The 16,844-nt window shown below is 33.8% G+C and overlaps 1 non-coding gene across 1 annotated transcript; it reads left to right on the forward strand.

Annotated features, from left to right (window-relative positions):
* Nucleotides 1-15,659: 15,659 nt before the first annotated feature.
* On the forward strand, nt 15,660-15,766 carry LOC139879192 (small nucleolar RNA R71). Its single transcript, XR_011770045.1, has one exon. It is a non-coding gene; the product is annotated as a small nucleolar RNA R71 (small nucleolar RNA).
* Nucleotides 15,767-16,844: the final 1,078 nt, after the last annotated feature.

The raw sequence follows: 16,844 nt of genomic DNA on the forward strand, positions 1-16,844 counted from the left end.
AAAATTGCGATAATTAAAGAGTACGATAATTGAAAGTGCAATTAAATATAATGACAGTAAATAAAAGTGCGATAATTAAAAGTGCAATTAAATATGAAATATATAAATTATGCTTATTTAAACTTCCGTAATCATGATGTTTGACATGTTGATTTTAGTTTTATTACCATGGGTTAATTGTCCTTTGTCCTGGATTATTCGATATGTCCATACGGATTTGACCATAATAGTCCATCAGTCATAAATATAAAGTGCGAAAGTCTTCGTCAAATTATTCTTATTCCCGAAGTCAAATATTCCAACTAATTGGGGATTCGAATTGTAACAAGGTCTTAATACTTTGTTTAATGAATACACCAGGTTATCGACTGCGTGTAAATCAAGGTTTTACTACTTTATTAACAATTACACCAATTACCCTTGAATGTAATACACCCCTGTTTCAACAAGTCTATTAACTATTAATCCAGTTCCGTGTCCGATAAAATGAACAATTGTTGGTATTTATAGATATCCCGCCCACCGTGCCCAGTCAAGCGTATGTGGTTATATATAAATACGTCAGATTATAAGTCTATATATTAAATTAACGAGGTATCATTTAGTTAATATAAAACCCATTAATAGCCCATAGTCTAATTTTCACAAGTGTCGTTCTTTTATTCAAACCCCAAATATGGTACAAAGCCCAATTACCTAATTTTAAATATTTTAGCCCAACATCATGATTACTTCGGCTTAAATAAGCATAATAATAACTTAGCTACGAGACATTAAATTAAAAATAACATTAACCATAACTTACAGTGATTAAAAATAGCGTAGCGTTACACGGACAGAATTTCGACTTACACCCTTACAACATTCGCTAACATACCCTTATTATTAGAATTTTAAAATTAAAATTAAAATTAATATATATATATATATATATATATATATATATATATATATATATATATATATATATATATATATATATATATATATATATATATATATATATATATATATATATATATCTTACGAGTGAGTAAGAAGGAAGAAAAAGATGTGTTTTAGGTTCGTGCAAAGCCTGCCTTTTATAGGCATGTGGCCAGAAAAAGGCCTCCATGCGATCGCATGGTATTATAACTGCCAGGCCATGTGATCGCATGGCCTGCTTTTCCAACTCACATGAACTTGTTTCTTCTGCCGACGGTTTATAATAATATATATAATATATAAATAATTTTAAGAATTATTTAAATATTATATTATATTCGTGTGCATAGTTGACTTGTAATTTTTAGTCCGTTGCGTCGAGCGTTGAGAGTTGACTTTGGTCCCGGTTCCGGATTTTCGAACGTCCTTGCGTACAATTTAATATCTTGTATTTTGTGTTTCGCGTCTTGTACTCTTGTAATTTTGAGACGTTTCTTATCAATAATTGGAACCACTTTGATTGTACTTTGTACTTTTGAGCTTTTTGGTCGTTTGCGTCTTCAATTCGTCGAATCTGTCTTTTGTCTTCACCTTTTATTATTTAAACGAATATCACTTGTAAATAGGACAATTGCAACTAAAAGCTTGTCTTTCTTGAGGGATAATGCTATGAAATATATGTTCGTTTTTAGCATTATCAAATATTCCCACACTTGAGCGTTGCTTGTCCTCAAGCAATATAGTCTTGAAATAAAAATACTAGAATCACTTCTTTATTCTTCACACTTTGTACATCAGTGATTTCTATACGACGGTATGAACAATGATAGTAACGTTGTGGTTTACAGTCCCACATGACTATAAAAATTTAGATCCTTAAGGAAATTGGATCTTTATAAAAACATTTGATCTTTTGAAAATTAAATCTAGCTTTTACCCTAGATAAGTTTTCCGGAATAACCCTTCACCGGTGTTTGCAAATTATTTTTGTGGGTTTGGTGGGTTTCAGATTTGAAAATTTTGGCTAAAAACTTGCGGTTTTGTGTCACCCACTTACTAACCTTGTATTGGGAAAGCAACACGTCCAGTATACTTGCTCTGTATATTACCTTTCGATAAACTACCGTCCGGTTGTAAAGGAAAGCGTTGAACAAGCAACTGTTAAGGCAATGTCCCGTGACATGCTTTTAATTATGGTCTATAACGTGTCGGATGCAATTACTATCGTTGGTAGGAGCAATAGTAAAGCTCACCCTTATGATTTTTCGGTCTGGCTCAAGGTCCTGTCTTCGACCATGCTATGCAACCACCGTTCTTACGGTTGACACCCAATTTGGTTCAGGTGACCTAATGAATTCCAGGTGAATTCCTAGTATTTTATATTCAATGGAAATGAATGCATTAAAAATGGGTTTTTAGAAAACAAATCGGTTTGTAGTTTTGATCAAAATATTTTCTCGTGCAAGCTCGAGTTTAGATATCATCGAATTCCATGAGTTTGTAATTCTCAATCTTTAAAAGTCAATCTCAAGGATTGAGTAATATCAGTCTTAAAAGCTGATTTTTTGATCTTTTAAGGAGATTATCCTTTCTGGGGATCTGATTCATTAGTCTTATCAAGATAATTTGCACGGCGTCCTCCCCATTTTACGAGACAGATCCTCTCATGGTTAGGATAAGTCTGACCACTTGGCGGCCCTGTTTGATGCTGAGGTCCGTGGATTTTCTGCTGATTTTAGAGATGACTTTTCTAGATTTTTCGTCAACCTACAGCTGGTCTGGACGACAACTTCATGACCTAAATCAAGAAGTGGGTGTCTTTTTCGGAAGACTTTACTTCCTTTTAATAATGGAATTGATTCATCGTGTAAATCCATCTTTCTTTCAAATATATTACAGTAAATCGGGTAAAACTGATTAGTTTAGTCCAAAGCAAAAGCATCTTCAGTTATTTGTTACAGAAATATGTGATATATGTTCAAAATAACTTGGTAAATTTTTCTCACACTTGGCTTTTTATTTTCTTTTATTTGCCTTTTTATTGTCCTCTATTCCATTTTAAATGAATTCTAACATTTTGGTTTGTTTCTCAATTTATGTCCTTTCCAAGGTAACAATAATTTCGGTGTTAACACCTAGTTTTATTGCTCATAAATATGTATAAACATGATTTTGAATTCATTTAATTGAAAATTTTGAAAATTTTACAAGAATTGTGTAGTCAGTATATAAGACTAGGGCTGTTCTTTATTATCAGAGAGCACTAGATTCTAATACAACTACTGCATTACTAGTATTCTTAATGGTAACCAAGTGTTTTAAGTTAAAAAATTTTAAAAATCCGAAAGAATTTAACCCCTTCCCACACTTAAGATCTTGCAATGCCCTCATTTGCAAGAAATCAGTAACAATTTAAATTATTGAGGGTGATTAGCGTAGAAAAATGATTAAATTTTACCAAAGTTTCTAAACATATTGGCGTTTGTTTGCTGAATGATAAATGGTGCACATCATTTGTTCATTCCATCTTGTTGTTACATCACATTTGTTTTTCGTTTTGTCGTCAAAAGTATTAGCTTTTGCTGAACTTAATGTCAGTCTTTGAAAATGCGCTGTTTTACCCTGTTTGACAATATACATACATACAAATATAAACAAGCATGTTAATTTGAAATGGGACTTAAAATCCCACTTTCAAATCAAATATGAAATATTAGTACAACATAATAAAAATATTAAACAATACATTAATGTATCACAATATCATATGTTTAAACATAAATAAATAGAAATAATAAATAATAAAAATCATAGAAATCACCAACAGGAACTAAATCAATCTGGATAGGGGTTCCAGTTCATGTCGTTGTCCGGGTTCCATGCTTGGTGATAGGTGTACTGGTAGGCCTGGTTAGGGTCGTAGAGAGTATATGGTGGTCTCATCTCGGGCTGGTGTGGAGGATAGTAAGCAGGTCGGGTCGGAACGTAGTGATCCTGAGGTGATAGCCGGCTCATAATCTGACGCTGATGATAGTCCCATCTATCATGCTGTCATTGCCTGGAATGCTCGTAATCATTCCGAGCTTGCCACTGCTCCATCTGATGAAATCTCTCCGCGTTTGTCATATCTACCTCATCTATATGCTGGTAGACATCAGTCATAGCCTCCCGAATGACATCCCTAATGTCATCCGCTTCCTCCATTTCCTCGTCTGATCCTCTCTCTACCAGTGGATGACTACCTTCATAGGGTATTGCCTGGTTGCGTCTACTCTTCAATACCTTTGCACCCACATAAACCTTCAATCCTAAAGGCTCGACCTGTTCCCTACATTCCAAAAGTGGACCCCCTTGGTCCTTATCTACACCTAAATACTCTTCAATGAGAGTAACAAAAATACCTCCTCCAATTATCCTCCCTTCCTGTATTCCTTCAACCATCTTAGATAAATAAAAACCAACACAGTAGGGGATATTAACAAAGCCTCTTGGGTCTCGAATACATTTTAGGTAAAATAAATCATGTAAGGTCAATTTTTCCTTGTTGTGACCTCTCTGTGTAATCGAGTTAGCCAAAAATCTATGAATTATACGAAGCTCGACTTTGTTAATATGTAAGTAGGAGTGTTTTCCTCCCAGTGTAAAAACATTATAGTTTGACATACGCCTCCATACGGCGTTCGCGTCAAAATTCCTATCTACCCTTTCACCACGATAAATCAAATTCATACAATCGGGTAGTAGCAATTCACTAGGAGTGTAAATCTGTAATGCCCTGGCCATGTCCAGCATGGACATCCTGTACATCCTACGGCCAAGTATAAACCTAAGAAAACTTCTATCATCTAACCTATCTACATCTACATTTAACGCTATAGTACTCATCAGCTCAACACACCATTCCTTATATACAGGCCTACGAATGGTGAATAAACGTTCCCAATCGGGAAAAGAAGAACTGCCATACCTTTGGATCAGATGGAGTCTAACTCGGTTAGCTAGTTGGACTCTTTCCAAAGGATCCCAATCGATTACTCTTGGCACCTCTATATTTTTAGGTAGCAGTTTGAATTTGTTACTTTGATATGATGGGTAATCTCTCCAGCTTCTATCGAATCTCAGATTAGAATGCAACGTGTGTTCAGGAATTGTTGGGTATTCTACTGATGGATGCATCGAAAATACTGTGAAGGCATCAACAAATTGTAGCGGATCATAATAAGATACGTGTTGATCAGGCTGTTGTTGTGGTTCCTGTTGTTGTTCCGGTTCAGGTTCATATTGCATTTCAGGTTCAGGTTCTGGAGCAGGTCATCAAGATGATGATGATGAACCTCCAGTATCAGTATTAGTAAATCTCTGCAAAACACATTAAACACAAAATTTGTGCATCCAAATATGCATTAGTGTTAGCAAAATAACAAATTAACATAATTACAATAACATGTTAAATCAAAATTAAACTTATACACATTTTCACAATTTTAACAATTCTACACTTTTTTCAAATAAGCATATATGAAAATGTATACAAAGTTCATAAGCATTTAACTCAAATAACATGTCAAAATATTCATTACTAGCAATTAAACAAGTCTCAAATGGCAATTATATCAAATTTATCAAGTTCATGAATTTTAGACTTAAAAAGTCTACTTTAATCTCCAAAAATCATGTTTAGGATCAAAGTTTGGATCATTTATGTGACAACCCGGAAATTTTTGACCAAATTTAAACGTTATCTTTAAATGATTTAACGTTTCCGACACGATAAGCAAAGTCTATGAAGTTGAATCTTAAAATTTTAGAACTGTTTCATGTATTAAATTACATTTGACTGCTCTCGACGATTCATGAACAATTATATGTATGTGTATATATATGTACAAGTAAAAACGACTTTCCTACCGTAAAACACTATTTGCTACAGTAAAATACTATATGCTACAGTGAAACCGTATTTTGCTACAGTGCTACAGTGAAAACGACTTTGCTACATTGATTTGCTACAGTAAACACCATTTGCTACAGTAAACACTATTTGATGTCGATGAACTAGCAAACAAAAACAGGATAAGGCGGCCATGCGATCGCATGGCAAAACACTGAAAACTCATGCGATCGCATGAGGTACTGTAGCAGGCCACATACTATAAAAGCTCGATTCATTCCTCTGTATTATTATTTTTTTTATATTATTATTATTATTATTATTATTATTATTATTATTAAGATTAATATTATTATTATTAATCTTATTATAATATTATTATTAGTAGTATATATACCTAAAATACTACGACGAGGTTATGAGCGTGTCACCTTTAAAATGGGTTTTTGAGCGGGATAGAGCTAAGGAAATTATGGGTTATTGTCAAGGAGGTTATGGGTAATGTTCGAGGGTATATTTTTGAATGAAATCTAGTGTTTATCATCTCTGTTACGTCTACGTACTTTCCTACAATATTGAATCTCAATATTGATACGTAAGCACTCATATTTTATATTTTATACATTACTTGTGTATCCATGTCTAGTGCTCGAGTATATATATTTATGCATGCTTGTATGCTAAATTTTGTCGTTAAACAGTTATGATGAATCACGAAGTAAATACATATATTACTGGTAAAAGGTATATGATATACATGTTTTTGGAAAGCTGGCGAAAAATCAATAACTTTTCATTTAGATATCGAATAATTTCGATGAACGGATTAAAAGATATGATCAACTGAATTATGATTAACGTTAATTGAAATTGCTTTTGAATCTACAATTAAGATTTAAACAACTTGTTTACGAGATTGATAAATTGGATTTTTGAATATTACCAACCGAGTAAATGAATCCTTATATAAGGTATGTCTCGTTTTGTTGAACTATTGTCAAAATTGACTTTTTGAAACGACTTTGGATAACTTTTGTATGTCGATCTCGAGCATTAGGATTGTTATACACTATGACCTGACCTAGCTTGATAGACATTTATAGACCAATATATGTTCTCTAGGTTGAGATCTACGGTTATTTGATATTCCGAGTTTCGGTCACGTTTTGGTGAACAACTTTATGTGCTGCTAAGGTGAGTTTCATTTGCTCCCTTTTTAAATGATTTTGCAATATACATTTTTGGGCTGAGAATACATGCACTTTATTTTAAACGCAATGGACACAAGTACATACTAAATTCTACACTGAGTTTGAACCGAAAATCCCTTAGCTTTGGTAACTACTAACTGTCGGTTATAAGAACCGATGGGCGCGAATAGAGATATATGGATCAATAGGGCCTGATATCCCCGTCCGAGCTAGAGCACTAGCCTTTTAACGGACGTATGCTATTTGAGAAGCGTACACGTTGGTTTGCGTGTATTATTAAGATGATTATACAAAGGGTACAAATTATATATACGTTAAGTTTAGTTATCAGGGTGCTCAATTTCGTAGAATATTTTGATAAACGTTTCTGGATGAAACAACTGAAATCTTGTGATCCACCTTTATATACAGATTATACGAAACATTAAAACTATGAACTCACCAACCTTTGTGTTGACACTTGTTAGCATGTTTATTCTCAGGTTTCCTAGAAGTCTTCCGCTGTTGCTTATATGTTAGACAAGCTATGTGCATGGAGTCTTACATGACATACTTTTCAAGGAAACGTTGCATTCACCAAATTATCACCATGTATCTTATTTTGACTGCATTGTCAACGGAAGTACTATTGTAAACTATTATTTACGGTGATTGTCTATATATAGAAATCATCAGATGTCGAAAACCTTTGATTTAAATATTCATTTATGGTATGCCTTTTTAAAAGAATGCAATGTTTGCAAAACGTATCATATAGAGGTCAAATACCTCGCAATGAAATCAATGAATGACGTATTGTCCATATGGATTTGGAGCGATCGTCACAATTTAACTACCTAAACATGTTACACTACTTAATTTAGCAATAATTCATGACAAAAATCGGCCATAACCTGTTTATATCAAAAAGCCCCAAATTGCTCAAGAACACAAACGCTAGATTTCTAAAAATTTTGAAGTTTTTGGCTTCAAATCATGTTAAATAGCATCAATCTAGGTTATACATGCATAAAATACTAACAATTTAACTCTAATTACACTAGAAATTAACAAAATCAAATTAGGTAAATTATAGCTCAAGAACACTAAAAATCAAATTTAAAGAGGTTTAGGAGTGAAATTGTTACCCTTTTTGATAAACTCCTTATCAAATTCATGTTTAGAGCGAATTGTAGCAAGAAATTTGGTGAAAAATGATGAAATTTGAGAGGGTTTTGGGAGAGTTTTCGTGTATTTTGTGTGTGTGTTGTGGTGAAGAGCAGAGCTCGCTGGACTTTTATTCCTGAGCTGAAATCCAGCCTCATGCGATCGCATGAGGTTGCAGTGCAAACCCCATGCGATCGCATGGGGGTTCGGTTACAGTGATTTTCACTTTTTTTTTTTAATTTAAAAATCTTATAACTTTTAAAACATATGATTAACTTAAATTTTAAAAATTTGTTTTTTTTAGGATGAGGACGTTTCGGATCGTTGTCCTAGTCCGTCCCTCGACAAAATTTTAAAATTTGTCATTTTTAAGCGCGGTTTTAAAAGTAAAGATTTTTGGGTTTTTTTAAATGTTTTTGGCTTACTTTAATCCAATAAGATTAAAAATAATGATAATAAAAGTTCTCGTCCCTCCCTTGGGTAGAGCAATTTGGGTTCAACGACCTAGTTTTCAACTCACGACGAATTTTAAAAATCATATTTTTAACTTAACGAAATAAAGTAAATTTATGTTTTTAAATTCACACCAAACTTAAATTTAAAATGCATAAAATTAAAAATTCATATTAGTAATATTAAAAATTCATACCAAATTTATAATATATTTTTGTTTTTATACATACAAACTTATATTAAAAATATTAATTTTTCAAATATTTACAAATTTAAATATATTGATTTTAAAAAGTTTATAATATTAATTTAATATTTATATATTAATTTTAAAAACAAAGTAAAAAATAAAATTAAAAATCTTTTTGGTCTTTTATCCCACTTTAATCAATCAAATATTATCAAAAATATACGCCCCTCTTTTCGGTAAAGTAATTTCGGTTCCATAACCTAGTTTAACTCATGACGAATTTTTGAAATATTTTGGGTTGAATGATTAAAGATATTTATACCTTAAGAATAAACGGTAAATTTCGCAGTGATGTAATAAATTTTTGTATGATATCAATAATTTCGGTCGCAAGACCTAATTTTATCGAATACCAATTTAATACTTTATAGCGAACAAATTAGCGTTTATTATCAAAAGGTTCAAAGCAATAAAAATAAAAATAAAATCTGTACAAACTTACCTGTGAGATAGAATTCTCAGTGACCTGCTTTAGCCCACTCATAAGATAGTCGGACTAATTGGTTTTCCATAGCTACATAGGCGTAACCTCGAGCATTCAATGTTTTTTCTTCGAAACATATGAACGGCCCATCTCTGCATAAAGTAACGAACTCGGTATTGGAATATGTCTGATTCGTCGACCATTTTCCTTCGTGTGACCATTTTCCGCATTTGTGACATCTTTCAAGGTGTCGTGCTCTTCTTTTCGCGGCGGATTTTGATTTTCCTTTACCAAACTGTAACTTATTATTTTCGTTCCTGGATTCTTTTCTTACTCCGTCCAATTTACCTCTGATTAATGATACCAATTCACTTGGAAGGGTGTCATTATTACGTTTAGTGATCAAAGCGTGTAGTATTAGACCATGGTTTAGTTCACAGGAAGTCTTCATCTCGTAAAACCTAAATAAAAATATAAATTCAGAATGGGGGGAGAAGACTAGTTCTTTAGGGTCTGCTAGGGAAAGACCATTAGGATTCCATTCTCGAGAACTACACGAAAACAGGAAATCTAACTCTAACAGAAATACATATTACCCTAAAAAGATTCGAACCTCCCCACTCTTAGTTGAAATTGTGATTAACTTTATTTTCAATTGGATCATCAACAACTTGTATATCTTTGACTTTTACTTCAATCCATTTGTTGATTTCCTCCGTAACTTTCACAAGTTCAACTAACATCGCCTTTTCTTTTGGCGATAAATTGGATATTAATCGGTTACATAACTTAAAGTTTCCCTTAATCCTAGCATCGTGAATCCGTTTATAAAGTGTCTTTGTTGAACTGTTAAAAACGGGTTCATCTAATTTCTTATCATCAACGGGGTTCTTTGTGATTGGATCATCATTAAGTGTTTCTTCATCTTCCCCACACTTATTCGTTTTTATTGGTTTAACAGTTTTGGTTGATGGAGATCTAAACTTTCGGTTCACAAAGGTGATCGATTTATCACCATCCCTAAGTATCATTCTACCTTCTCTTACATCAATGAATGCCTTGGTGGTTGCTAAAAATGGGCGACCTAAAATTAGAGGAATATCAAGGTTTTCCTCCATATTAATCACTATGAAGTTTGCAACAAAGGTCAAACTTCCCACGTTAACAAGTAAATTATTTGCTATTCCAACCGGGTGTTTAATGGTTAGGTCAAATGATTGAACACCTATTTTGGTTGGTTTTAATTTACCCATACCTAATCTTTTGTATAACGAAAGAGGAATAATATTTGCACTTGCTCCTAAATCTGCGAGTCCATTATATACAGCACCATCATTAAGCAAGCAAGAAATGATAAATTCACCCAGGTCTCCTGCTTTACTAAGTCGAGTTGGTTTGTAAACCTTTTTCGGGTGTTCTTTTCTTGGTTCTTTCACTTCTATTTGAACTTCTTGTTCACATTTTTCTTCGTTTCTTGGAATGGGAGGTTTGTATAAGAATTCTTCTTCATCACTCAAATTTGAATCCTCCCTATTTTCTAATTTTGATTTTTCATATGTTGTTGATAACATATTTATGTTTTCATTTTGAAGGTTTTCTTGGGTGGTGAAATTATGATTGACTTCATTGTCAACTTTCATCGGACCATGTATGTAATGTTTAACTCTGTGACCATTAACTTTAAATTCAATCTCATTTGAATTTATTAACTCTATTGTTCCGTATGGGAAAACTCTTTTGACTATGAATGGTCCAGACCATCATGATTTCAATTTTCCAGGAAATAGCTTGAATCGTGAATTGAAAAGAAGAACTCTGTCTCCTTCTTTAAATTCTTTTGAACTTCTTATTCTTTTATCATGCCATTCCTTCGTTCTTTCCTTATAGATTAACGAATTTTTGTATGCTTCTTGTCTTAATTCTTCTAATTCGTTTAGTTGACTTAAACGTAGACGTCCAGCTTCATGTAAATCAAGATTACATGTCTTCAAAGCCCAAAATGCTTTGTGTTCAATTTCTACTGGAAGATGACATGCTTTTCCGTAAACGAGTTTAAAAGGTGTGGTTTCAGTTGGAGTTTTGTAGGCTGTTCTAAAAGCCCAGAGTGCATCCTCTAATTTCATGGACCATTCCTTCGGATTTGATCCTATGGTTTTCTCTAGAATATGTTTTAAAGCTCAGTTGGTATTTTCAACTTGTCCACTTGTCTGTGGATGATAAGCAGTGAAGATTTTATGAGTTACTCCATATCTTTTGAGAACTTTCTCAAGTTGATTGTTACAAAAATGAGTACCCCGATCACTTATTAAAGCTTTCGGTGTTCCAAACCTAGCAAAAAGACGTTTTAAAAAGTTGACTACAACTCGTGCATCGTTAGTCGGGAGAGCTTGTGCTTCCGCCCATTTAGATACATAATCAATGGCAACGAGAATATATAGATTATTATGAGATTTTGGAAATGGACCCATAAAGTCAATACCCCAAATGTCAAATACTTCACATACTTGAATGACATTTTGTGGCATTTCATCACGTTGACTTATTTTTTCGGCCCTTTGACAAGCATCACAGGATTTGCAAAGAAGGTGTGAGTCTTTGAAAATTGTAGGCCAATAGAATCCAGCATCGTAAACTTTTCTTGCTGTAAGTTGAGGCCCATGATGCCCTCCTGTTGGTCCTGTGTGACAATGGTTTAAGATTTGACTAGCTTCATCTCCGAATACACATCGGCGTATTATTTCATCGGGACAACTTTTAAACAAATGTGGATCTTCCCAGAAATAGTATTTTATATCACTAAAGAATTTCCTTCGTTTTTGGTACGACAATCCTTTTTCAAGGAATCCACATACTAAGTAGTTTGCATAGTCTGCAAACCATGGAATTTCATTATAATCTATTTTCAATAGATATTCATCAGGAAAGTTGTCTTGTATGGCCGATTCGTTTAGAACTTCTAATTCGGGATTTTCAAGACGAGAAAGATGATCAGCGGCGAGATTTTCTGCTCCCTTTTTATCTCGGATTTCAATATCAAACTATTGTAAGAGTAAGATCCAATGGATTAATCTGGGTTTGGCATCTTGTTTTGAAAATAGGTATCTAAGAGCAGAATGGTCGGTATAGACCACCGTTTTAGCTAGAACGAGATATGAACGAAATTTGACAAAATCAAAAACAATAGCAAGGAGTTCTTTTTCAGTAGTCGTGTAATTCGTTTGTGCTCCTTGTAACGTCTTACTAGTATAATATATAGGTTGAAATCGTTTTTCAATCCTTTGTCCTAAAACGGCTCCCATTGCAAAATCACTTGCATCGCACATTAGTTCAAACGGTAGATTCCAATTTGAAGTTATCATGATCGGCTCATTAGTGAGTTTTTCTTTAAGTATATTAAAAGATTTGATACATTCATCTGAAAAGATAAATGGAGCATCCTTTTCTAGGAGTTTATTCATAGGAGAAGCAATTTTAGAAAAATCTTTTATGAAACCTAGAAAACTCCTAACTCCTATAACATTAGTGGGATGTGAAAGTTTAGTAATTACATCTACTTTAGCTCTATCCACTTCAATTACTTCCTTTGAAATTTTATGACCAAGAACGATGCCTTCTTTAACCATGAAATGGCATTTCTCCCAATTAAGAACTAGATTTGATTGTTCGCATCTAATAAGCATTCGTTCAAGATTAACTAGACATCATTCAAAAGTATCACCGAAGACTGAAAAGTCATCCATGAAAACTTCCATGCATTCTTCTATCATGTCGTGAAAAATCGCCATCATGCACCTTTGAGAGGTTGCATGGGCGTTGCAAAGTCCAAATGGCATCCGTTTGTAAGCAAAAGTACCATAAGGGCACGTGAATGTGGTTTTCTCTTGGTCCTCGGGTGCTATTGGAATTTGAAAATATCCGGAAAAACCATCAAGAAAACAATAGTAACTATTTCCGGCTAATCTTTCCAACATTTGATCAATGAAAGGTAAGGGAAAGTGATCTTTTCTGGTGGCGTCATTTAATTTTCTATAATCAATACAAACACGCCATCCTGTTACAGTCCTAGTAGGAATAAGCTCATTTTTCTCATTTGTGATGACAGTCATGCCACCCTTCTTAGGCACGCATTGAACTGGGCTTACCCATGGACTATCAGAAATTGGATAAATTAAACCTGCATCAAGCAGTTTAATTATTTCTTTTTTAACAACATCTTGCATATTAGGATTTAGTCTTCGTTGGCGTTGCAGATACGTTTTATGACCTTCTTTCATAAGGATTTTATGTGTGCAATACGAAGGAATTATTCCTTTAATATCATGAATTTTCCATGTAATAGCTGGTTTATGAGCTTTTAATACAGAAATGAGTTGAGATTTTTCATTTTCAGTAAGAGAAGACGATATTATTACAGGTAATTCAGATTCACCATGTAAATAAGCATATTCCAAATGGTTTGGAAGTGGCTTTAACTCTAATGTCGGTAGTTCTTCTATCGATGATTTATATCGATATCTGTCTTCTTCTTTTAGCATTTGAATTTCTTCTGTTGTTGGTTCATATCCATTAGCCATAAGTGTAGCTAACATCTCAGTTTCATCAATTGGTTCAGTTCCTTCTCCTAAAGAACATTCTCCTGTTCCTTGTAATTCTGGAAATTCTTCTAACAATTCTGCATGTGATTCTATAGTTTGAATATAATAATATGTATCATCTGCAGATTGTGGTTGTTGCATTACTCTATCAACCGAAAAGGTAACACTCTCGTCCTCTATACTTAGGGTCAGTTTCTTACCGAACACGTCTATTATTGCTTTAGCTGTGTTTAAGAATGGTCTTCCTAATATGAGAGGAACTAGAGAATCTTCTTCCATATCCAGAATAACAAAATCTACTGGAAATACTAAAGTACCAACTTTAACTAATATGTTCTCCATTATCCCTCTAGGATATTTTACTGATCGATCGGCTATTTGTATGCTTATTCGTGTTGGTTTCAATTCTCCAAGGTCTAGTTTAGCGTATAGTGAATACGGCATTAGATTTATACTAGCACCTAAATCTGTCAATGCTTCTATTGAACTAAGACTACCCAGAAAATATGGAAATGTGAAACTTCCTGGATCAGATAATTTTTCTGGTATCTTATTCAAAAGCACTGCAGAACAATTAGCATTCATAGTAACAGCCGAGAGTTCTTCCATTTTCTTTCTATTTGTAATCAGATCTTTCAAGAATTTAGCATATCTAGGCATTCCTGAAATCACATCAATGAAAGGAAGATTTACATTTATTTGTTTAAACATATCCAAGAATTTGGATTGCTCGGCTTCAAGTCTCTCTTTTCTCATTTTACTCGGGTAAGGAAGTGATGGTTGGTATGGTTTAACATAAGGTTTAGCCTTAACTGTGTTATCTTCATTAACCTTTTCAACTACCGGTTCTTTTTACTTATCTTGTTCAGACTGTGGTTCTTGTGGAGTAGGAATAGCTTCATCAAAAATTACAGGTATTTCAGGTGGTTTAAGTGTAATTTCACTTCTTGTGGTAATGGCTTTAGCTGTTTCATTTCGGAGGTTAGAATTTGTATCACTAGGTAGACTTCCCGGTTTTCTTTCACCTATCAACCTTGCTAGGTTACTTACTTCTTGTTCCAGATTTTGAATAGAAGCTTGTTGATTTCTAAATGCTTGAGCATTTTGTTCATTGGTTTGTTTCTGAGATGTGAAAAACCGAGTTTGAGATTCAACTAGCTTCGACATCATATCTTCTAAATTTGGCTTTTTATCATCGGTTTGTGGTGGTTTGTTTTGAAAAATAGGTCTTTGCTGGTTGAAAGTATTATTGGATACTTGTTGATTGCTAGGACCTTGTTGGTTGTTGTATGGAACATTTCGATTATAATTCTGGTTTTGATTGTAGATTGGTCTTGGCGGTTGATAATTATTCTGATAATTATTTTCAGGCCTTTGGTTTATGTATGAAACATTCTCTCTTTGTTTCATTGTTAGTTCAATACTGAGACAATCTTTTGTTAAATGTGGTCCTCCACACTGCTCACAACTAATTCGTATTGAGTGTATATCCTTAGTCATCTTTTCCATTCGTCTCTCGACAGCATCTATCTTTGCTGAAATGAAATCAAAGTCATGGCTAGAATCGGCTCTAGCTGCTTTAGATGATCTAATGATATATTTTTCTTGATGCCACTCATGTGAGTGGGAAGCAGTGTTATCAATAATTTTGTAAGCATCAGTTGCTGTTTTCTTCATAATGGAACCACCAGTTGCTATGTCTATGTCTTTTCTTGTAGTGATGTCGCATCCTTGGTAGAATATTTGTACTATTTGACAAGTGTCTAAACCATGTTGCGGACATCCTCTCAATAACTTTCCAAATCTTGTCCATGCCTCATATAAAGTTTCATTTGACTTTTGTGTGAACGTAACAATTTCTCCTTGAAGTCTTACGGCTTTAGATGCCGGAAAGAATTGTTTAAGAAATTTTTCAACTAAAACGTCCCATGTATCAATCGCCCCTTCAGGTAACGATTCCAACCAATCTTTGGCTTCTCCCTTTAAAGTCCAGGGAAATAACATGAGATATATCTGTTCATCCTCTACTTCTCGGATTTTAAATAGAGTGCAGATCCTATTAAATGTTCCCTTTGACACACCACTAAATTGGCATTGATTAGTCACCATGTGTAGAATTTGTCCTTTGATTTCATAATCTGGCGCATTAATGTCAGGTTGAGTAATTGCGTGACCTTGGCCAGTGCGTTTAGCTCTCATTCGGTCTTCCATACTTAGAGGTTCCAGATTCTCCATAATTGAATTTGTTGAATCTGAATCACTATAGGATTCTGATTTAATGGTTGGTTCCTCGACAATCTCCGTTTGAATGATTGGTGGTTCCGGAGGAAAGATTAATGGTTCAGGATCTCTGAATTGTCCCTGAATATTCTCCGGATTCTCAATTGTGAGGTCGGGTTCAAAAAATGGATTATCGGAAATTTGAATTGGAGTACTTGGTCGACTGGATGACGATTCTAAAGAAAAATCAACGGCGACAATATTTGCTAGATGTCTTGATCGAGTTACAGGTGGTGAACGTACAAAAGGTGGTGAACGTTTTGCTCGGTGCATTCACTGAATATCCTATTAGTTATAAAAGATAAAAATTATTTAAGCTATCAAATTAATATACTTTTCTGCTTTTGCCCACGTTTCGAATAGCCAATAGATGCAGTAGGGGCCAGAACCCTTTAAATAGGAAGCTCACAACTCAGCCACTAACAAATCCAACTATTACTACGAAGCAGAAAATTTGGATGTCTATCAATTTAACCACTTAAAATAATTTTTTCGTTGAAATTTAAAGAAATTTTAGAGAAGGAATAGAAAATTCTATGTCCTAAAAACTAGATCGGCAAAAAAAAAGAAGAAAAAAGAGCGCGTCGGAAAACGTCAAAAAATAAAAAGTCGAAAAATAAAATAAGAAAGTAGCGCGTCGAAACGTAAAAAGGAACTAAAAACTAAGAAT

The sequence above is a fragment of the Rutidosis leptorrhynchoides genome, chromosome 11 (genome assembly GCF_046630445.1).
Source record: "Rutidosis leptorrhynchoides isolate AG116_Rl617_1_P2 chromosome 11, CSIRO_AGI_Rlap_v1, whole genome shotgun sequence".
Taxonomy (NCBI): domain Eukaryota; kingdom Viridiplantae; phylum Streptophyta; class Magnoliopsida; order Asterales; family Asteraceae; genus Rutidosis; species Rutidosis leptorrhynchoides.